The following is a 24,763-nucleotide window of genomic DNA, read 5'->3' as shown; positions in this document are numbered from 1 at the left end:
CAAAAGCTGAGAGAAGCTCTAGGTAAGAAACTCATCCTGCGAAACACATGATCTACCCTCCAGCAGATACTGTGATTGTCAGGGTGTTTGTAGTAGACACGGTAATGCAGCAGCTACTGGAATATTATGGTTGTTTTTCCATGCTCCTGTTGATTATTTTAATAAAAAAAAAAAACTGTATTAATGACGGTAGCTCTGACTGCATAGAACAGCTTGTGCACAGCAGACACTCCACTAATAATAAACAGATTGAAAGCTTGTGTAATCGTTTTTATGGTGAAAATTTAATCTTTGACGAATTAGATTAGAGAGATTAAAGAGTTTTATTGTCCTTTAAACAATATACACAATATATAAAATATAAAGCATGCGTGACAGAACTGATAGTCTAAGAGTGAAAGAGCTGCAGTGTTGCTGCACTAAACAATATGCTTGTGTGTAATTCCAGGTGAAGGCATTCCCTTTCAGTGCCACATTTTGTCCGATGAAGATATCCGAGGCTACTACAAAGCAGGATACCGAAACCTGGTGTCAGAGTACAGCCGCAGGGGAATCCTGGATCAAGTGCTATATTGGTATTTTATTATAGTGTTATATTTCAATTTCACATAGAAATGTGCAGAAATGTGCAGCATTTTGTCCAAGCAATAACAAAAGAACATATTTAATTTATAATTTGTATTAAATCTAATTTTGTAAAAAAAAAAACAATAAAAAAGTAAATTGAATCGAATCGTGAAATTAAGCATACATGTGACACAGCTGGACCATCCCAAAAAGAACACGAGAATCTCTCTGACTGTAAAAATAAATGGGACTACTGTCACAAAATGGGACATGTGATGGCTGAATGTCGTAGCCTAAAATGAAAACAAGAGCAATAACAGCCTTTTGTGCATTCAGCCTCGTGGTTCCGTTTTGGTTATCTTTGCACTTCTCCGCCTCTCCTGCTCCTGATCCCTGTTTTTAGCCTTTCATGTTTGACGGATTTGTGTCTTTGAATGATGGTGTAGAAAGTTGAAAACCTGTATGAATTGTGCATGACACAGGAGGATCTCAGTCCTTTAATTACTTCAGTTCTCGTCACTGTACACAATAAAACTAAATATGATATAAAACACCACAAATGGCCCTCTTTTCGTTTAATTTTAAAAATCATATACATATTAATAGCCTCAACACGTTTATCTTTACTGCCGGCGAGATAAATTGTCACTTCTTTGTTAAAGGTGGTCACTCAAAAATAAATGTCCGTATATATTTCTATTTTCTAAAACTTTATCTGGTGTGTTTATAGAGTGTCACGTTTCAGGGGCGGAGAAAATGCTCAGCGAGTCAATTAAAAAACTCAATGACCTGCAAGAACTCATTAAGAGGTCAAAAATAAAGAGTTTTGTTAATTATTATGTAAGTTTGCGTTTATTTTCAGGACATCCCCCCAAACTTTTGGGGGTTTTGTTTCCTGTGACTTTCTATTTGTCAACTTCCAAATTAGAAATTAGGACTCTGGAACTGTGTGAAATAAGTGATTTAAGGAAAGTATGTTGGGGGAGATTATTTTTGTTCAATTTTAGTCGTATTAATTTCCGCTACTTTAGAATATATATAATTTTAAAATGTTTATTTAAACAATAAAAATTGATCTTGTTTTTTTTGTGTTTTTTGATTTTGTTTTTTTTTTTTTTCTTATTTGATTTTTGTGGGTTGTTTTTTGTCTAAATGAGACGGTATAAGGTGTTTGAAAATATATCCAGCAATGACCAAAATGTGAACCACGTAAGATTGTTACAGAGGTCCCATCATATATCAGATGGGCGGGAAGAGGTTCAAAAAAAAAAGACCAAACAGTTAAAAACTAAAAAAAAAAAAAAAAAAAAACTGTGTGGCATATTTTGCAATGTGGGAACAAAGACTTCGTCGAAAAGTCATCTTTTGGATGTACTCCTTTGCTCAGTGTTTTGCTGACTGTGTATAATACATTGCAAATGAAGTTGGTTCTAAAAAAATTTTACAAGTTTAATTTGCTTCTTTCTCCCTTCAAGACTTTCATATGTAATTAATGGTTTTTAATATAAGTTATCCAGTTGTTGATGTAGTGACAGGATCAAAACCCTGTCTGGCACCCGAACAAAAAATTAATCTGTAGACAGTTTTTTTTTATTATTGTTATTAGATAGGCCAACCACCATTACACCTGGCAGCCACTTGTTAAGGTCCACAAGACCGTAAGTGCATATGAAGTGTGCCATTTGAGACAGGGCCCCCAAAAGTATGCTTCTTGAACATTGGCACGGTCCTTACTTCTTCACATCCTGCACTAATATACAATTAGAATGTGTTTTTTATTCGTCTAAATTGTTTATATCAGGGCTATTCAAACTGGCGGCCCACAGGCCAAATCCAGCCCGCCAATCATCTTCATACGGCCCAAAGGGAAAAGTACATGAAGGTTGCATAAATGCCTAGCAATTATTGTCCACAAGGTTGCAACATTGCCACGGGCCATCCGAAAAACAAAAAATATAAGAAAGAAGCGCAAACAACAACAACATTACAGAGAGATGGCAACATCATAGACGGCACAGCGGTTTGAAACGCGTTTATTAGGGAGTTATGAGATATCCCAACAAACTCCAGTTGTAACCAAGGATGAAGCATTTTTATGCGTCATCACTTCTGGTGAGAAATAGTGCAACACTGGACGAAATATATTGTCCAATGAAGTATAGTGAAAGGCTGCGCATTCCGACTGTAAACTGCTTCTTAAGAACGCTTTTCAGACATGGAACAGCCAGAAGCACTTCAACTGAGGAACACCCACAAATGTCAAAATGCGCGATTTTGCCAGGTTACCCCGTAATCGCAGTCTTAAAATGAGGTATAAAGTCTAAAACAACTGTAAAGAGTTTTGAGAAATCAGATGCGTGTTAGATCCCCGTCATGTGCATCAGGGTTTTAAACACGACAAAAAAAAAAAAAAAATATTCCCAAAAATATCAAAGAACACACGAAAAAGAGAAATCACTCGACTGCTCTAGTCACTGATGAACCTTTGTAGCTTGAATAAAAAAAATTAACCAATATAGTTTTGATGCATAATACAATTTATAGTTTGTGAAGATTGTTTTAAAATCACACTTAAATTAAAAGTTATACATTTCAGACTCAGCGCCTATTAAATGGTAAAAATGTCTTTCAATTACAACTAATGTTGAATGGCTATGAATTAATAGGTAAAAATTAAGGGAAAATGCATTGTATAGAGACACCAGTAGCCAGTATTGGTATCAATACTTCATTAATAATAAGCTACTTAGTAAAAGATGCCATTAAAACACACATTAAATATACTATATGTTGTTTCTACATTAATTTGGAGGTTCAATGGGGGGGAAATAATGACAATAAAATAATATACAAATATGGGATTAATCATGATTAATTACAGAAAAATGTATGATTCAATTTTTTTTATTTGGTTAAAAGACAGCACTCTGTTAACCTTTTACAGATCTTAGTGTTGGTCGACCCCCCACCCCCCTTGGCCTCCCTTTAAAATTTTCAGTTTGATAATGGTTTAGATAGGACTGCATCCTCAACATCTGGTTCAGGAAGCCCATTTGCCCAGGTCGGTCTGCCCCTCCGCCATGTACACAATGTAAGTTGTGGAAATAGAACATCTTTGAGGTCACATTATTGACCAGCCTCGGAGTGGGGTCAGTGCTCTCCTGGTTGCCCCTGGTACGCCTGAGGGGGATGTCTGCGAAAAGAAAACAGGAACAATGGGGTCAGAACAATGGCCACAGAATGAGAGGGGAGAAGTGACAGAGCATGGTACTCACTCTCAAAGCCGGCACTTGGTCAAGGAACGGGTGCTTCTCTTGTTGCTGAGATGGCGCCATTGCCGGGGGCTGGTCTCAGGGGCCCTGGCCAGCCGGTTCCCCCGAGTGCCCAGCACAGGGCTCCTCTTACTCCTCCTCCGCACCCTTCTCAGGAGACCAAAGTGCGACAACAATCTTCCAGTGACCTGGGTAGAGGGGGTGGGCTGCAATCTCCTCCTCAACAGGCAGTAGCGGCGCGTCATGTCTTTGAGGGCCTTGCTCAGCGAGTTAACCTGCTTGTTGAGGTCTGCCACCTCATTCCTGAGCTTTCGGCAGCATGGGTTGTCACAAGCCCCTCCTCCTCCTTCCATAGTGAAGGTGTGGTTGTGAGCATCCTCCTGGTTGAGGGTCGAGGCCATGGGTACGGTCGCTATTGCCGCCCTCAGCTCGGAAAGGTCATGCAGGATCTTACTCCTCTTCAGAGCCTGTATGGTCTCTTGCCCGCGGTTAGCTTGTGGCAAAAAAAAAAGAAAAAAAAGAAAAAAAAAAAACTCGGTGTGACAAATCAGGTGGCGGTCCAATACGGACCGGGTGAACTTGCCAAGGTGGGCACGGGGCAGTTGCCCTTGCGGACGTCCACCCTCCCGGAGGAGAGGGCAAGGAGCAGCTTCCTTTACTGAAGGTTCCAAACCCTGTGGGTCAGCCTCAGATGCTGGCTCGCCTGGAATATGTACGTGTGCAGAGTGGCAGTCTTTGAAACACCTGATGTGAAGGGAGCGAGAATTAAGCACAAATGACAGAGACAGTGTCAGTAGGTCATCTATATCATTTGAAGGTTCAAACAGACTTAAAATTGGATCAGTTCTAATAGACTAGATATTGGATCATTCAATAAATTTCAAATGGGATATGTGTCCATTTCCAATTTATTGAATAGGATTGCTATAATAAGATAGTGGGATGATTCTCCTCCAGTCTTTTTAAACCATCGAATTCAACAAATTACAAGCAGAAATGTGGTCCATTTCCAATTTATTAAATGGGATTGCTTTAACCAGGAAAGTGGGATGATTGTTGTCTATCCTGTGAACCCATCCCACCTCAAAAATTGGAATGGGACACCTACCCCACTTGCCATTTGTTGAGTGAGATGTGTTATAGTAATTGACTGTATCCACAAGTTGCTATCTGATGCAAACATATAAGGAAAAGAGACAGAATACATCAAAAGTAAAGCATTTATTCGAAAGTTAGATTGGAGACACAGCAATGCAAATAGGTGATTATAAATTGTAGTGTAGTTTGTGGTAACTTAGCTTGGGAGTGAACAGTCTTTTGTATGTTGGAAATGCTGTCTGGTACACTGAAGGCTGGGTGATGACTGAGACAGAAGACTGACTGGAGACCAGTGTTAATTTTGACAGGCATTTTTGATTTAGTCAGTCTTTATCTTGAAACGAAAATGCTTAACAGTCTTAGTCATTTAAGTCTTTCATAGGTTTTAGAGTCTAATTTTAGTCCACGATAAGCTCATTGCATTTTTTGTCAACTTTTAGTCTTTACGTTTAGTCAAGCTGCAGTTACCAACATTTATTTTGATAGCTATATGTAGTCTTCAAAAAGAATAGTAATTAATTCTTCTCTCTTTAGACCAAATCAATTATGACAATTTTCATTTTTGGGTGAACTATCCCTTTAACAGTAGTGAAAAGGGAGCAACTTACAAAGATTATAGTTGTTGATAAATAATATTTAATATAAAAAAAGAAATTTTTTTTTTTTTTTTTTTTTAAAAGACAATTTACAGGGGCATTCACTATAAACATCATTTAGTTTCAACCTTAGGCACACATGACTTCCTGGCGAAAGTGAATCTAGCAGCCTGTGTGTTAATGCGCTAGGCAGTATGTTACTACGGTCCCTCCTCGTTCTGCAACAGTACACATACGTGGCAAGCGTGCTCGTGTTTTGTTTGCTTGAGTGTTTCTGCATTATATGAGTGGCTATGGAATATAAATCACCGCACGTTTCAGATTAAAAAAAAACAAAACTTCTATTTGTGAAAAATATCCCAGATGATTTATAATGAGTGGTTCCCTGCATTATTACAGCAAAGCGCGTCATTACAGAACTAAGTCAATGCAATGGAGCAGCTCTAATGCTATTTAATTACAGATGATGAATCACAGAGCAAAAAAAAAATTAAAGAAAGTAACAAAACCTTGTAAAATAAATTTAAATGGGCATAATTAAGTGTAAAAATAACCGAAGGATATACAGTCAAACCAAAAATTATTCGGAGACCAGATATAATTTTTTCTATTTTTTACTAGTGGGTGCATGACACTATAGTTCATTTATGTAAGTGCGGATATGCAAAAATAACTGACAAAATTAGAACCCAAAAATATTCTTCAAACAGTGGACTACCAGTAAAACTGATACAAATTTGGGATCAAAAATTATTCATAACCAAATCTAGGCCAAAAAAAACTGAAGTTCGGGTTTTGCATGAAGCTTGGGTGACAGCATTGCCCAGGAGACTACAGGCAGTCAGTAAGGCTAAGGGTGGCACGACTAATTTACTGATAGTTGTGTACATATGTCCCATACTAACATCTGTCTGAATAATATTTTTGGTTGATTGTAATCCATGTACATACCTTTCTATCAAAGTTACTAACATTATCAAGATTACTTTGTTCTGGACCGTTTAACTAATGAGTTCTTGTCGTATTTTTATTACATCTTAACTATATGACACCAAACTATAGAGAATAAACCTGTGATAATGAGAAATGTGTGAAGGTGTCTGAATAAATTTTGGTTTGACTATATGCTTTCTGAATAAATTTTGGTTTGACTATATGTCATAATATGAATTGTTTTGGTTTCCTGTACCCCATATTACAATTTTACAATTGCAATCAAAATATCCGTATCAGTACTCACTATCGGCAAGTACCAAAAATAAAAAGTATCAGGCGAGTACTGGAAAAAGTGGTTATCAGGGTGTGCAATCCCTCTAATATGAGAACTGAAGAAGTGGAGTGTGTGCGCAAGAGAGAGCACTTCTATCAGCCGTGATTCCTCCTATCCCGCCTTCACTAAACTTTAGGTTTATTTGACAACGAATTGTGACTGCCAGGAAAAATGGGACACCTTGATTACCTTATACCTACCCGTTTGGGTGCTAAGGACCATTGTTTCAGATCGCGAGTTCGCATTTTGTAGTTCTATTCCATCCACTGCGGTCTGCCACACTGATACGGATATTTGTTGGAAACGCCCCTTATCCGATTGCAACTCCACATGACAGTGGAGCCGCAGCACATTTTGAAAGGACAAGACAATAGCCGATAGGCTTGTATTTTGAATGTCCAGTAATACTCAATGTAATACCACCATCTGCATCACCCTTACGAACATGTATGGAAAAAGGGTAAGGTGCGGAGCTGCCCCCCCCCCCCCCCCCCCCCAATGTCAAAGCCCCCCTTAGTCTTTCTTAGCAGAGGAAGAAGAAACTCATTTATTAGTGCCTGTTCTGAAAAGGGTGCTTTTCAAATTAATTCCTGTATTAGTTGCCAACAGAAAGCCTGTCCAAACATTTAGTCCTTTTAACGGCACCATGTAAAACCATTGACATTCAAAAGATATTACGGTTAAGAGCCATAAATCAGATTTAATAATGAGTATAATAAATGTACAATTCCCTCTTGGGTTGTTTAAACAGTGGACCTTCATGGATAAATCAGGCATGTGGAACTTTTAAAAGGACAAGAACAAGAACTGATTGAAGACAGGTCAGTAAGCAGTAAAGTTAGAATGAACTCTCCTTTGTGCCAATACAACAGCCGTCGTCTGTATACCGTGGCCAGCATAAACAGTCAATCACTGCGTCCAAAGGCAACTCGGGGGCTAGTTAAATTCTTTTCATTTTACTAAATCTCAAGAGTCCATGGATGTTGAAATTTTTGTAAGCCCTGTACAGTCCTGTGTGACCCTCTTATTCAACTGGCCAACGGACCCGTCCATCACAGAGCGAGTCGTATTTGTGTCTGTCCATTATACCGTCTATCTTTCCTTTGGTCCACTAAGGCAATTGCTTTTTACAGCAAGAACCACACACAAAAAGTACTTAACAATACTAAAAAATATATAAAGACACAGCAAGAACCAAACAGACTAATCGGCTTCCCCTACTCCCCACCTGCCCAAATTTAGCACAGAGATAGAGAAAGAATAAATGTATGTTTGTACCTGTTACTCTACAGAAGGAAATCTTAACTGAGAGATCCTGAGTGTAAACACTGAAACTCCGAGTAGAGAGGACGGGAAATAACCGTAAGATAGATTGGCTTTTGCTAACTACCTTCGGTTAGGTCGGTAGGATGCCTCTGCTGAACTCCTAAAATCTTACTACTAGTGTTAATATTTTCACCACTGCCCTCTTTGTCCTTCACACTAAACTCCATACCAGCATAACATAGTAGAGGCTGGGGCGATAAATCGATTTTATCGATTAACCTCGAATTTGACGTTAAGGGCGATTTGTTTTTAATGAAAATCGGTTTCCCTCCTCTTAACTTCCACCACCGGCTATCCCCTTAGGTGCTTCCGTATTTCAGAGTGTCTCGCCCTCCCCCCGCTTCCTTACAGCCGCATTACAGACAACATGGCATTTAACAGCGCAGGAGCTCGTTCCAAAAGAAAGGCACCGTTTCATCGTTGGTGGAATTTGTTTGCTTTTTTAGTGTCAGACCCAGAACAAATAACGCCACATTGCAACAGTGTGTTTAAAGAAAGCCTTTGCTACCAAAGGTAGCAGCACAACAAATTTCTTACAGCATCTTAAACATAGGCATTCAGCCCGAGTGGGAGGTTGTGTGCCTCTCAACGAAGAGAACAAGACCCGCAGTTGCACACCCACCCACAAAAAAACAACCGCTACCATCTTAGAAAGATTTTCAAATTGTAACCCCTTAACTGACATGAAAGCGCCCCCACGGAAAGCAATCATCGGATGCCATGGCGAAATAGAATAGCAAAAGATATGGTGCCCATCTACACTGTGGAAAAGCCAGGGTTTATTGACATGATTACAGTTCTCGCCCCCCAGGGGTATGGTGCTACCCCACAGCCGGAAATATTAAACTTTGCTGATGTTTCCTTGCCTCACCTGTACAACAGTACTCGTTGAAAGATCGCTAGAGAGCGGGAAGGGGGTGTCGTTTTACTCCGCCACAAAGGACCTTGTTGTCGAGTCGAACGATGCGCCCTATAATAGTTTGACTTTGCATTTAATGAAAACTAGACCCTCGAGCGCCTGCCTCAACAGCTTACTTTCCCCGCTGACCATAAAGGTGAAATAATTGCGCAGGGCTAAAAGAGCTCTGACCTCCTGGAATTTGACGAAGACGCGACTCATCTGTATGACACAACAGCGGCACCAACATACTAAAAGCCTGATAGACAATGAGTGGCCCAACGCGCATGCTTTGACATACCCTGCACAACGCGAATAGGAAGAGTCTAATGTCTATGCATTCAAACAAGCCCAATTAAGGGCGTTTTAAATTTAATGCAATTTAATGAAAATCAATACATATTTTCCACAAAATGTACACGCATGATTGATCATAATGGTATGTGTGTGTGTGTGCGCAGGTGCTGCAGTGTCCTTAGTGCGTCTGGGCCACATATATCGCGATGGTACCGTATAGTCACATCTCGTCAGTAAGAAGCCGGTTCCTTGATTATAGTAGTAAATCACCACATGTTGCTTTCAGATGGAGTGGCATCCACTACAAAAGCGCCGCAAAGAGATTTCCTAGAACAGGAGAAGTCCCATAGTCCGCGTCCTGGGATCCTACCAAGAAAAGCCGTCATCTTGTGCCCACTTGTCAAGATATTGAGGTTTTAGAGTCTGTAAAATAAAGCTGTCAAGCCACTCCAAGATTTTTACAGACGCCCTGTCCGAGGAGGCTTATGTCAGTGTCTCCCTACATTAAACCGGTGCTGCATTTGTTCAAAACCAATCTCCTACAGCCAGAGGAGGAAGACACCCGATCTCACTAAAACAATAAAAAGAAACATAATGCAGTACCCTTGATGACAAATACAGCGACCCTGTGAAGAATGAACTCTTGGACATGTCCTCACTTATGGACCCCAGGTTCCATACAACCTACATTGACCCAGACAAGGTGGAACAAGTTAAGAAAAGAGCTGTCACTGAGCTGATGTCTCTGAGTCTGCCTGCTGAAAAAGTACACCACAGCAGCCTGGTCCAGCAGTCCAGGTGAGCCACAGGAGAAGCACAGCCTCCGCCCAATAAGAAAATATGACTTTAGCTGCTTTCTTCAAGAAGAATGTGCCAGAGAGTCATCTTCTCACCAATCAGAGAGGCAGTGAAAGTATAGACAGAGCTGGCAACTTACCTACTGACCCCTGAGGTAGACTCCAGACACTGATCCACTTCAGTGGTGGAAACGTCATGAACCAAACTTCCCAAGGCTCAGTAATCTGGCCAAAAAATACTTGTCTGTCCCCGCTAGCAAGTGCCCCCATCAGAGAGGCTTTTCAGTGTGGGAGGGGGGCATTGTTACATGTAACACGGGCATGCCTCAAGCCAGAGGTAGTAGACAGGCTTGTCTTCCTGGCTAAAAATGCATAAAAGAGGAATGTTGAAACTAAAGTAATGGATGCAGATGTTTCATTTTGGTTTACAATTTCAGGGATTCAGAAAACCTGTTTAAAGTTTTTGTTTTGCACTTTATGAAATACCCACCATGCGATAAGTATGTATTTTTGTAATTATATCTAATTTTGTCATTTTTGTTACATTTATTTAACCAAAAGTGTTTTTATCAAGCAGAGGGACACACAATTTTATTTTTTATTTATATTTTAATTTATTTTGAAGGTGCATTGTGTCACTGTAAGTTTGAAGTTATTAGAAAACTGATAAGCTACATTTTCACTGTTTACAATGGCAGTGCCTGCCATCTCGCTTTACAAGCATGTTGTGAGGCTTGTTTCCTGTTACACTTATGCACAAAGGGGAAATTTAGATTAAACTGCATAAAGCGAAACTGTGAACAAAATAAAAGATTACCTTTGTTGTGAGCAATTTCTTTGTCGTTTGTAGTTTGTTTTAAAGAGAAAAAAAAATCACGATTAAATCGGAAATGTCAGTTTGGTGGTTTTTAAGCCATATCGCCTAGATTTTTAACATAGCAAATGTTCAAGACTCAATATAAGCCCAGGTAAAACAGAGTCATCAACGATCTATCAACGTTAAATTTGGACAGTCTCCATAGACAGTACAGACGTTGCTGGCCCTTTTTACAAATCTTCTCCACATTTACATTAAACTTCAGCTTGTTATCAATCACACATCCCAAATACTTATAAAGAGAACAACTATTAAAGATCAGGAGGTTGAGGTTGTGGGATCATATCACTTTGATTACGCATAAAATCAATATGCTTTAGTTTTTAACACATTTATTTGCAGGAATGCATTATCACACCACTGAACAAAATCATCTACCACGAGGCCATGGTCATTTCCATCTGCATGGAGGAGGCTGACAGTAGCTGAATCATCTGCATATTTTACAATAAATCTATTCTCATGCCTCGTCAGATGAGAAATCAATGAATAAAATTCTAGCATGAGTCTTAGTTCCCAAATTCAACAAGGTGTCCGTAGCATCCTCGATCATGTGCCAAGCAATCCTCACTAGTTAAAACATTACAACACAGAATGCCACAGGTAAAGTGCATCCACTACAAATATTTCTCTTTAAATGCATATAAAAAAAGTTGTAACTTCAGGATAATGATTTCATGTCATTTGAGTCCAGAGTGACATATTTAATCTAAAAGTGTATATCAGATGTGAAACAGTTTAAATCACGGTTTACTTCAGTCAGGGCTCGACAATAAGGACTGCCTGATGGCCCGGGGCCAGCGTAAAAGACAGTAGACGGATTTGTCACATGCCCGATTGGGCCACTGCAGCGTCGTCGAGACATTTTATTATTTGCATGTGTTTTTAAGACTTGTTAATTTACAAATTCAAGCGATTAAAAAACATTTGGGCGACAAAGAAAACTCCTTTCAGTACTCTTAACATGCTGTGTTCTGTGAACAGCGCACGGACAGCGCTCTGACACACGCGAGCTGTGCAATATCGTGTTCGAAATCAAATGCGATTCATCTGCGATTGTGAGGGCGATTTTGCTTCATTTTCAGTGAACGACGGCTCTGTGTAGTGAAAGCCACTCTATCTGAAAGCAGGTGATGGTGATTTAGTTCTAATCATGGGACCGGCTTTACTGACGAGATGCGCACGACAATCGAATGTGATTAATTGCACAGCCCTAATAATTTGACAAAGCTAAAGTCAGGTTATTCTGTTTTTGCTTCAGATTTTGAAATTATACAGTTGCACTTTTTTTTTCAATTTTTGATTGAAATGCAGTGGTTGCCTCTAATTTCAAATGGCTACTAAAAAATCATGGTGCAACACGGAGTGAAGAATATGCAAATGTTATTTTATATGTGATTTTTCCATTTCTGTACCTGAACATCTACAAACATAAAAACCTCAAGCATCATTTCATTTCTATTTTTGTGCTATAGGCCTACATTTAATTGTGCTATTACCCGGCTGTCACCTGTCTATAATAATGTCTAAACTTTATATTTATACTTATTTTTGGCTAGTGATTTTTGCTGTGGTATCGAAATTGAAATGAAGAATTGTACAATTTAATTGGTATCTAAAATATTGGGTGTTATTTATTAGAATACAAGATAACGGATCAAAAACAACGATAACTGCAACTATTTTATTTTTGGTGACAGGGCCAAAACCCTTAGCGTTGATCCCTGTCAGTTAGGGCTGCACGATTATGACAAAAATCATAATTGTCGATTATTCCCTTGAAATTGTAATTGCGATTATTAATTACGATTATCACAATTTACATTGAATGATGTTTTTTACAACCGTTTGATGCAACCTGCATGCCGTGATCTTTATATGAAAAATAAATAAGCTGAAAACATACTCTAACTGAAAAAACCTTTAGTGCTCTTTCTCTATAGTATTAAGCCCCCAAATGTCAACTATACATAGATTGGTTTCTTCTTTAAATTACAAAAAAGTAAAAATTTGGTTTGTTTTTTAATTTTATAATAAGTATAAATTTGGGATTTTGATTTTTGTTTTGATTTTATATTTTAATTAACATTTATAATATATAAATTGCTAGAATAATTATGGACTGGAACGATTACTTGTCGCTTTGAACGACATTATGTAATTGTGGCATCCATGATTGTAACTGGATTAGAAATTTGATTACGAACAGCAGCCCCACTGTCAGCACTCTTAACTCTCCACTAAAACAGTGCCTAGTTCATTTTGTAATTCCCGATATATGCCCATTTTATACACAAGGCCCCAGGAGAAGAAACACCCATCCTAGATCAACTTATGATGCCACATTTACAACTGAGCTTGACAGAAGATCTGAAACTCTCTAAATAGATGCTCTGGTAAAAACATCATTATAAAATTAGTGTCCAACAGTGGTTTTATTTGCTCATCAAAGCCCTTTAAATGAAGCACAAGGCAGACAGCAGCAGTAACATTTCAAAGTTCACCTTACGTCAAATTAAATGTTTTTGTTAAATACTATATGTCTATCAACACGTGTCAACCCGCTCCATGTCAAACAAAACCACTTTAATTAGGACGCTCATATGACATTCTACAAAAACACCAGTCATTTCTGTGGAACTGGGCATTTTAAGAAGCATCATGAGAGTGAGAAAACCAACCTGTTTGTGTCTCAGCATCTTCATGCTTGACTCTGAATGGTTTCTTCTTCTTCGTGTCTTCTCTCTTCTCTCTAATAGACGTTTGTGTCTTCATGCCTTTATTCTTATCTCTAATAGATGTTTGTGTCTCTATATCTTCACATGTGATGCTGAACACGTCTTCGATCCTAATGTTTTCACTCTCGTCTTTAATAAACACCAGGTTTGTTTGTGTCTGCGTATCTTCTCGTTTCGTGCTGAATGTTTCTTCAGTCCTCATGTCTTCACTCTCCTCTGTAATAAACGCCATCTTCATTCGTGTCTCAGTATCTTCTTCCTTTCATGCTGAATACGTCTTTAATCCTAATGTCTTCACTCTCCTCTTTAATAAACGCCATCTTTATCACAGTGTGTCAGGTGGATCTCAGTCGCTTCAGCAGGAGTTTTTCTGGGTGTTTGGATAAAAATGGGACAAATAATTACATAATAATGTAGTCCTTATTTAAGCAAATGAATTAGGTAACAGCTGCAGAACTGTCAAAATAATATTTATATTAAATATAATAATAAAATAATAATTATAAATAAAATAATCCAAATTAAAATAGCAATATGTTGCAAGTGTACACACTCCTAAATGAGCTAACTTAGACAAAAACACTCAAAACTAGTACTAATGAATGAATGAAGTTCTAATGAAAGGTAACATGAATGACTTCTGTTTGGTATCTGATGACTTTCACTGCACTCTTATGAAAATATTTCCTCTTTCGTTACGCTTGTGTTGAATTAGACGGTTTTGAGCAGCATGCGCTGATTAAACTGACTCGAGTTTAAAAAGCCAGCGACTCAATTCGTGTTTACGACAAACTGAAGCACGATACGGAGTGAAACTAGATCGAGTGTAGATTTACTCACAAAGATAACCTTTAGAAATACACACATTTTAGATAAAGCTGCAGTTCATTAACTTACAGTCAACAATAAACATTAAATTCTACCGAGTTTATAAAACTTTAGAGTTGACTGAACGGTTTCTGCACTTTAAAAGCTTTAAACACAAACCTTTCTTCAGTCGAGTCATAACAGACGCGAGAGCGCGCCGCAGCCTTATGACGTCACGCCACCACACCAAAATAAAAGTCCCGTTCACACGCTGCTGTCTAAAATGAACAGAAAGTTACATGGAACATGATATATACATGATACAAGAGTTTAATGTAATGGTAAAAATCATTTAATTGTATGTTGTCCAGTTATGTGCTGAAAAATTAGGAAAGACTACTAGAGTGTGAGATTTTGTCTAAAAGGAAAAACGTTAATGTTTAGGTGAAGAAGCCATTTTCTTAATAGGTATAAATTAGATTAAAATGCAAATGTGACCCTGGAGCACAAAAACAGTCATAAGTAGCTCAGTTATATTTGTAGCAATATCCAGCAATACATTGCATGGGTCCAAATTATACATTTTTCTTTTATGCCAAAAAGCATTAGGATATTAAGTGAAGAAGTGCTGGATCGTCATGTCATCCTGTGCGTACACAACAAAATCACACCAGTCCGATCCCGAGATCAGCATCTGACCTTTCACTTGTACGTGTAGAGCACTGAGATATTTGAGTGACTTCAGTGCCCATAGGCAGAAGATACCACGGACAGAGCATTATATACAAATAAGTGGCATACTGCCAGTGAAACTTAGAGCAAAATGTGGTAGTTCTGTATGTTGTCTCTGAGTTAGCATCATCTGAGGTCCCCTGAGGGGTTGGCATCATCTCTTCTCAGGTGTTCTGGATCCAGACTGGAGCTTGTGTAAATCCTAGTTACCACGGGATGTAAATCCTGTGGGCAAAGCAGAGAAACAAATAGAGACATAATTAGCGAGCTGCTGTTCCAGCCTAGTAAAATTAATTAGTTTAACCTAAGCTAAAGAATAATAATGCACATTTGATCAGATATAACTGCAGTCCAAAATTACGAGATGCATTATTTGAATGCTTGGCCAAAGAGGTGTGTTTTTTTTATCTAGATTTAAACAGAGGAAGTGTGTCTGAACCCCTAACATTATCAGGAAGGCTATTCCAGAGTTTGGGAGCCAAATGCAAAAAAGCTCTACCTCCTTTTTTAGTGGACTTTGCTATCCTAGGTACTCATCAAAAGTCCAGCTGCTTTTGTGACCTTAGGGAGCGGATGGATTGTAGAAGCGCAGTAGAAGGCTAGTTAGGTACGCAGGAGCTAAGCCATTATGGGCCTTATAAGTAAGTAATAATATTTTGTAACTGATAATGGACTTAATAGGTTGGCAGAGACTGTAGTATTGGGGTAATATGATCATATTTTCTTGACCTGGTAAGGACTCTAGCCGCTGCATTTTGGACTACCTGTAGCTTGTTTTATTGAGGATGCAGGACAACCAGCTAGCAGTGCATTACAATAGTCCAGTCTAGAGGTCATGAACGCATGAACTAGCTTTTCTGCATCAGGAACAGGTAACATGTTTCGTAGTTTGGCAATGTTTCTAAGATGGAAGAATGCTGTTTTTGTAACATGGGAATTATGGAAAATATGGGAAATTGGTCATCCAATCTTTTACATTTTTAACACACTCTGTTAGCTTAGATAATTTAGAAGTTTCATCTGGTCTTGTAGAGATGTATAGTTGAGTATCATCAGCATAACAGTGGAAACTAATCCCGTATTTTATAATAATATTACAAAGGGGCAACATGTATATTGAAAATAAACATTATCAAAAGCCAGATGTACTGTAAAATGTTTTTGATCTATAGAAGGAACTGCAACATAATACATGTTTAAATGGAACTGTAAGAATGACAGTCATTGATGGAAGGGACGTGAGTAAATCAAATCAAACCATACTAAGAAAACATCACCTCACACTCTTCTAACAAATTCTTCCACAGTTCAAAATTTTCCATCAGAAGTAAAGGTAGTGACTCATAGGGTATGTGCCAGATAGATTTTTTGCAATGGGAAATGCAGTAAGACAATGTGTTAAATTATGAATAGCCTGAACATCAGTGTAGAAAACAAGTCCAACAGCATGATAGTGAGCGTGATACTGCGTGACTGCTGTAAATTATTAACCAATAGTGTCATAGTCACATCCAAAGTGAGTTCAGTGAGTGTTGCCTTTGGCATTTCATAAGGTATTTAAAGTTTGTACTTCGCAAAGTAACATAAGCATCGTAATAATACCTCGAAGGTAGCCTTTGAGCAAATTGGTAAACTGGGGGATTATTCTGGGACTTTATCGATAACGATAATTAGATGATATTTTGCTGAGTATGTTAGTGTGCTGATATCTTGCTGACTGCTGTATGGATCAAATTAAAAAAAAAAAAAAAAAAATTATATTCAGGTCAGTTCATAGCGGTGATAGAAATGAATCTTTTCCGTTTTAAATTCATTTTTATCTTTTATGGTAATTTTTACCTTTATTAAAGCCATTTTTCTAAAAGTGTGCATCATCTTTTGAGTCAAACTCTTACATCAAATCAGACAATTAGAATAATAAGAAACTTGGGCTGTTACCAAACAAATGATATCAGTATCAACAACATTCATCTCTGCAATGCAGAGGAAACACAGAAGCTGCGTCTGAAGAGACATTTAGATGTGTTTACACACTGTTTAATGCAGCTCTGAGGGACATGAAATGCTTTAACCTGCAGTTACAAATATATACAGGTGCATCTCAGTACATTAGAATGTTGTGGAAAAGTTCATTTATTTCAGTAATTCAACTCAAATTGTGAAACTCATGTATAAAATAAATTCACTGCACACAGACTGAAGTAGTTTAAGTCTTTGGTTCTTTTAATTGTGATGATTTTGGCTCACATTTAACAAAAACCCACCAATTCACTATCTCAGCAAACTAGAATACTTCATTAAGACCAATAAAAAAAACTTATAGTGATTTGTTGGCCTTCTGGAAAGTATGTTCATTTACTGTACATGTACTCAATACTTGGTAGGGTCTCCTTTTGTTTTAATTACTGCCTCAATTCAGCGTCGCATGGAGGTGATCAGTTTGTGGCACTGCTGGAGGTGGTATGGAAGCCCAGGTTTCTTTGACAGTGGCCTTCAGCTCATCTGCAGTGTTTGGTCTCTTTGTTTCTCATTTTCTTCTTAACAATACCCCATAGATTCTCTCTTGGGGTTCAGGTCTGGTGAGTTTGCTGGCCAGTCACGCACACCAACTCCATGGTCATTTAACTAACTTTTGGTGCTTTTGGCAGTGTGGCAGGTGCCAAATCCTGCTGGAAAATTAAATCAGCATCTTCAAAAAGCTGGTCAGCAGAAGGAAGCATAAAGTGCTCCAAAATTACTTGGTACTTGGTGCAGTGACTTTGGTTTGCAAAAAACGCAATGGACCAACACCAGCAGCAGATTGCACCCCAAATCATCACAGACTGTGGAAACTTAACACTGGACTTCAAGCAACTTGGGCTATGAGCTTCTCCACCCTTCCTCCAGACTCTAGGACCTTGGTTTCCAAATGAAATACAAAAACTTGCTCTCATCTGAAAAAGAGGACTTTGGGAGCACTGGGCAACAGTCCAGTTCTTCTTCTTCTCCTTAGCCCAGGTAAGACGCCCTGACGCTTGTCTGTGGTTCAGGAGTGGCTTAACAAGAGGAATACTACAAACTGTAGCCAATGGTTCAGGAAATTGTGTGTGGTGGCTCTTGATGCCTTGACCCCAGCCTCAGTCCATTCCTTGTGAAGTTCACTCAAATTCTTGGATCGATTTTGCTTGACAATCCTCATAAGGCTGCGGCATTGATGTTTGCCTACAAAACCACCACTGGCTACACTTTTTCCTTCCACTCAACTTTCTGTTAACATGCTTGGATACAGCACTCTGTGAACAGCCAGCTTCTTTGGGCATTGAATGTTTGTGTCTTACCCTCCTTGTGAAGGGTGTCAGTGATTGTCTTCTGGACAACTGTCAGATCCGCAGTCTTCCCCATGATTGTGTAGCCTAGTGAACCAAACTGAGAGACCATTTTGAAGGCTCAGGAAACTTTTGCAGGTGTTTTGAGTTGATTAGCTGATTGGCATGTCACCATATTCTAATTTGTTGAGATAGTGAATTGGTGGGGTTTTGTTAAATGTGAGCCAGAATCATCATAATTAAAAGAACCAAAGACTTAAATTACTTCAGTCTGTGTGCATTGAATTTAATTCACGAGTTTCACATTTTGAGTTGAATTACTGAAATAAATGAACTTTTCCACAACATTCTAATTTATTGAGATGCACCTGTAAATATTGTTTAGATTTTTTTAAACATATTAGAAATCATTTAAAAAAATGAAAAGATACTTTAAATGTGAAATTAAAACCACCAGTAGGTGGCAGCAAGTCACTGTTAATAAGTGAGTCACTGTGATTGAACTGAATAATTTAAACAATTGATTAATTCAGGAACAAAACACCGTAATGTTGCTCAGAGACACAAAACAATGCTGTGGCTGTGTTTGGAATGATTTTTGTTGGAGAAATAGAGCAAAACAGGAAATATGTTGTCTAAAATCGAAGTCTCTTAATATTAAGTTCTTGTTCAGTGAACTACACCGTAACGGCCAGTCTTCGTGGTGATATTGAATAATTATTTTCTGCCCCCATATACAAAGAACACACTCTAGTTTAAACTAACTTGACACCATCATGTAATATAGTCATGCACTCTGTAGGTGTATTTTGTTTAGTACCGATTTACTCGATAATGTCAAATCATCGTTAAAACAACAATTACAATCTTTTTGCAGATGATATTGCACACCCTACGAATGCAGTGTATCTTTCTGGGATTTCTTTTCTGATGTTCGGTGGTGGGAGTGTGCACCATTTGTTTGTACAGGTTTCATACTAGAAATAACATCAAAAGTGCAAAAAGATAGTCAGAAATATACATTTACACACAAACTGACCACCAAACACAATGTTCAGATCTTAATTTTTTAGCTCAACCATCATGGAATGGAATGCACGGGATTGTGGGATATCAAAGGCAGCGAAGGATATATCAGATAAAGGGATCGGAGACTGAAGGATACTAGGATCTAAGTAGATTTTTAGTTGTAACCTGTGTGTGTGTGTGTGTGTGTGTGTGTGTGTGGTCTTGTTTTTCTATGCTGGTGGGATATAAACCTGAACAATCACCAGCAGATGGGGACTTGTGTCACTTAATTGAGGAACAGAATTAGTTTCCTGAGAAAATGCAAAAGGTTTAGGGGAAGGGGACAGAAAATACAATCTGTACAGTATAAAATCCATTGCATCTATAGAGAGTCCCCACAAGTGTGTGTGTGTGTGTGTGTGTGTGTGTGTGTGTAACACCCTACATTTGTGTTGTTTTATTTTCTGTTTTTGTTAATCATTTAACCTTCAGAATCACTTATTCATTTTATTATATTACATATTTTCTTTGCAAATGTTTGCTATTGTTGTTTAGTATTATGATTGTGTGGTGTCATGGGACATGTCTTCACAAGTAAGAAAAAGAGCGAATGTCTTCATTTCAAAACTTTTATGGGATGATGTTGTTGAGCAGATTGACATTAGATCATATCACAAAAGAAACATCTGATTTACGGCCCTAGAAGAACAGACACTAGCAGGGGCGCCCTGTTTATACTGCGGTCCTTTCAAAAATAAAATAAATATTGTCCTTTTGTTGGGTTTGCACATATATTTGCTGATGTATAGTTATTTTAAAGGAAAAGAACTACACTGTTTAAAGATTAATTAATTGCTAATTAAAATCATATTGTTGCATTAACCCAAAACCCCAAGATTTGCTGTGGCCTCTTCTGGCCATCCCGATTAAAATTTTTAGGGGGGTGCCACTGGTTGTTTTGTATACTGTGTCAACAGAACAGCTGTTGTTTTACAAAAGTATGCAGGTCAAAAGCAACAGGAACATGAAAAAGAATCAAAATATGAGGAAAAGAAACCCACAGCCATTCCAACCAACAACTAATACCAGTTTGTCAAGGAACACACCTGAAATACAGAGACTAATTATTTCCTTTTGGGCTTATTTCCTTAATAATTTTCAGTCAAATAAAACTTGTCTTGGACACTCTGTGTCATGCCCACATTCATTTATTTTTGAGACTTTTCATTTACTTTAAAGCTTATTAAGCACAGTATATTTTGTTTTATCATGCCAACTATAGTGAAAAAAGTGAAAGTGACATGTGGCCAAGTATGGTGACCCATACTCAGAATTAGTGCTCTGCATTTAACTCATCCAAAGTGCACACACACAGCAGTGAACACACACACACATTGAACACACACTCCGAGCAGTGGGCAGCCGTTTATGCTGCGCTACCGGGAGCAGTTGGGGGTTCGGTGCCTTGCTCAAGGACACCTCAGTCGTGGGTGGAGGTGGAGAGAGCGCTGTACATTCAGAGACTCGAACCTGCAACCTTTGGGTTACGAGTCCGACTTTCTAACCATTAGGCTATGACTTCCCCCCAATGACAAAGATACTCCACATTTGTACAGTAATGAAAATCTTATAATTTAAAACATCTCATTTACCTAAGTTTTATTATTATTAGTCAACAGAAGATCGTTCATATGTGTTTGACAATTCCTGCTTGGAAGGTTTAATCAAGCCTTTCTCTATGTCAGAATGGAGTTTGTTTGCTAAATGGAAACATAACATTTTAACATTAAAGAATAAAAGATACCGATAATCTAAAAATGTAAATCATGCGTGGAGGAAAAAAATATCTCAGATGCTTCAGACAGCACACATATTTGTCAGAGCACCTGACAGGGCAAGTGTCAGATACATTTGTAAGCAGAAACATGTAACATGGAGCACCAGAATGAATTTTGGCTTGCACGCCCCCTCATACTAAACTTTTAGGATCTTTATTACCTTTTAAGCCCTAAATGGAATCCAAATATTTCCTATTTGGTCTTTAAGTACAACCACTAATCAATTTCAAAAGAAACGGATATGTAACACATACATAAGTTTTGTTGTGGTCTTGCTGGAATCATACCAGCACCCAAAGAAACAACAAATACTGGTCCACCAGCATCCCAAGCTGGTCCCAGCATACAAAACATACCTTTTGCTGGTGCTGGATTTTTCAGCAGGGAAAGTACAGATGCATTAATGGATTTGGCAGATGCTTTTATTCAATGTGACTTACATTACATTCAAACTACAGTATATATTTGATCATAAAACCAAACTGTTCAAGAAAGAAAGCTTTTATTGAGAAGCTTCTGGAATTATAGCCAGTTTAAACATGCACGCGGCATAACAAAAAAATTTCTATGACTTCTGCAAAGGGCTGCAGATCCAACCTGGTGTGTTTGGTAGCAAGGTACTTTGTGTCTCATAGTGAACAGGCAAACAATAGCCACCAATCATATCACAAGCAACAGCCACATAATAATAGTTGTAATAAAGTCCAGTAATAATACACTGTCCATTTGTCCAAGCACTTTGAACAATGTACACCATAAACATATTCATACTGATGCAAATGTTTTCTCTGACATTGGTGCCTTGTCCGTTGCAGATGTTTATAATGCCATTGATGTCGGCCCTACTGAGGAAGGACTGTAAAGGTGTTCTGCCACAAAGACCTGTATTTGTTAGGTAGATTGGCCAATTCATTGCATTGTTCACGTTGAAATTATCTGGGAGAACATGTTGGTATATGAAAGTATTATATGCATTGTCATTCCAAGATGTCTGACAGGGTGCATAGTTAAAAAAAAAAGATCTGACTGTTATAGCTGAACCCGATATCATCTAGTCCATCACTGAACACCAGAGTCATGAGGAGCACAAGGAAAACGTCTCAGGTTACGAATGTAACCATGGTTCCCTGAGTAGGGAACGAGACACTGCGTCCTCTAGGGGTCGCTATGGGGAACACCTCATCGCGGACCCGGTCTGAAGCATACAAATGAAAAAAAAACACTAACGAGTTGGCCGGGCGACAGCCTCTGACGCCACTACCGTGCCACTATAAAACAGGCATCGAAAACACGCCATTCACTTCTTCGCCTGAAGCTTGGCGTCCCAAAGCATGGCAGGAGCCAGAGGACGAGTGTCTCGCTCCCTACTAGGGGAACCATGGTTACATTCAGAATCTGAGACGCTCCCTTCAAGGGAACTGAACCGCGCCCTCTAGGGTCGCTATGGGGAACAGTATACCCACGCCATGCTGAGGGGAGTGCAGGCCAGAATCATGGCGTAACACTGGGTACCAACTCTACCATTTCAATGGGGAGTTGCCCCCGGACGCTTAGGACGGCTGTCTGTGATATTCCCCACGCCAAAGGCCTGCTACATACCCAACTTAATTGTTAGCCTCGCCCGGTGGTAGAGATAAAGGCTTGAATCAGGAAAGATTCCTTAAAGGATACGGCTAGGGAACCCAGCATTTTATACTAAGTCTTGCCTGTCACACAGGCTACAGCTTGCTTCCGCGAAAGCTTGCTGGAAGGAGCTGTCTCAACAGATCTCCAGTAGCAACACCCTGTTTAGATAGGTATCCGAGGATACATGGGTGGAGTGGCTTTTCTCAAGATGAACGGGGCTTTACTAACTCAAGAAAGGGCACGGCTAAGCAACCGCGCAAGCCCCTCACCATATAGGATTTTAGAAAGAATGCAGAGTACTAGCGGTGCGAACTTACCACAGTGTGGATTTCCAGAAAGTGTGCAAAGACTTCACGTGCACACCTTACCATATCATGGATTTTCAAATACTGTTCTAAGGAAGGGCTCTCGTGGCACTCTGATAGAGCAGCTCATAGATGGAATGGTGCATCTCAAAAAAGGTATGTTTGAGAGTCATCAACTCGATCTGTGGAAATAATGCTGAGCTTGGGAAAAAACAGTGAACTCAGTCTCATATGAGAGGAGAACTCCTGAATCCAGAGTAGCACGCCATAGGCTTAATCTCTTCTTGAAAAGGGGAGCGCCAAGCAAACTACCACGAGAATCGCCTTCGAATAGCCCCCTCATGTTGAAGGGAAGGTGATGCTTGAAGTGTATAAACAAATACACACTGGCTGAATGAAGCCCAAGGAACCAAGGTCTAATCATCTCAAGAAAGGGAACGAGGCGGAGCGCCAGAACCCTTACCATACAGGATTTCCCCAGAAAGTGCGCAGAGTCTTGGCGTGCACACTTACCAATATGTGGATTTTTGAAAGTGCGCAAAGTGTTCACGGGCACACTGACCACCATGTGGTTTTCAGGAAAGTACACAGAGCTTAGCGTGGTACCTAAAGGTTCCTAAGACGCGAGAGGCGCTTGAACAAGACGTGAGAGGCAAGCTCAAATTTTTATATAACCTCTTAGCGGCTCAAATTTTACAAATCTCCAGGGGCAAGAAGACTTCTGTAACTGCCACCTTCACTTCCCCGGGCTGGATGCCATTAGCACCTAAGCCGCCAGGAGACCCCCCAGGGTGACCTGGCCGGACATCCATGAAATTCCCCTGCAGTGCTGTGCCAGGCCGGATGATCAAGGAGGCTCCCCGCAGAGAAACCCAGTGATCTCAGCCGCCTAATACCGAACATGAAGCCGGATGGCTGGTGCTGACGAAAGTGTTTAGTAAACACTGTAACTGAGCACTGCAAAGGAAACTCACAGAGTTTATTAGTAGACATAACCACCAGCAATTTACACATAAGTATATACAGAAAGGGTTATTTTTATACTCCCACCCTCCCGCGCCTGGAGCCCCGGCCAAGGGGCGCTTTTTAGTCCGACCATCAGTAAGGTGGTTGCTATGAACATAGGACCAGCCAAAACATTATAGGTCCAGCATAGGAGACTGTTATATGCGTTAGAGGTTTCCACCTAACCTCGGTCAGGTGGAGAGCTGGTGGTTACAGGGGAATTAGGAAGGGAGGATAAAAGCAGAAGTTAAAAATCCCTAAAGGGAACGGTAGATACCTCAGTATCACTCTGACTCCAGACGAGAACGCTGCCTCGTCTGGATCACATCCCTTAGGTTCTGCTTACCCCCTGTGACCCACAATTCCTCTTAACCCTGCCCGCAGGTGGGGGAGGAGCGTGA

At 39.3% G+C, this 24,763-nt stretch overlaps 1 long non-coding RNA gene across 1 annotated transcript; it reads right to left on the bottom strand.

Annotated features, from left to right (window-relative positions):
• Nucleotides 1-10,464: 10,464 nt before the first annotated feature.
• Nucleotides 10,465-14,681, bottom strand: LOC122137171. Its single transcript, XR_006154662.1, has 3 exons — nt 14,577-14,681; nt 13,680-14,106; nt 10,465-10,483 (listed from the first exon to the last, which is right to left on the bottom strand). It is a non-coding gene; the product is annotated as an uncharacterized LOC122137171 (long non-coding RNA).
• Nucleotides 14,682-24,763: the final 10,082 nt, after the last annotated feature.

Source organism: Cyprinus carpio, chromosome B4 (assembly GCF_018340385.1).
Source record: "Cyprinus carpio isolate SPL01 chromosome B4, ASM1834038v1, whole genome shotgun sequence".
NCBI classification, from domain to species: Eukaryota; Metazoa; Chordata; class Actinopteri; order Cypriniformes; family Cyprinidae; genus Cyprinus; species Cyprinus carpio.
This window is presented reverse-complemented; position numbering and strand designations above follow the sequence as displayed.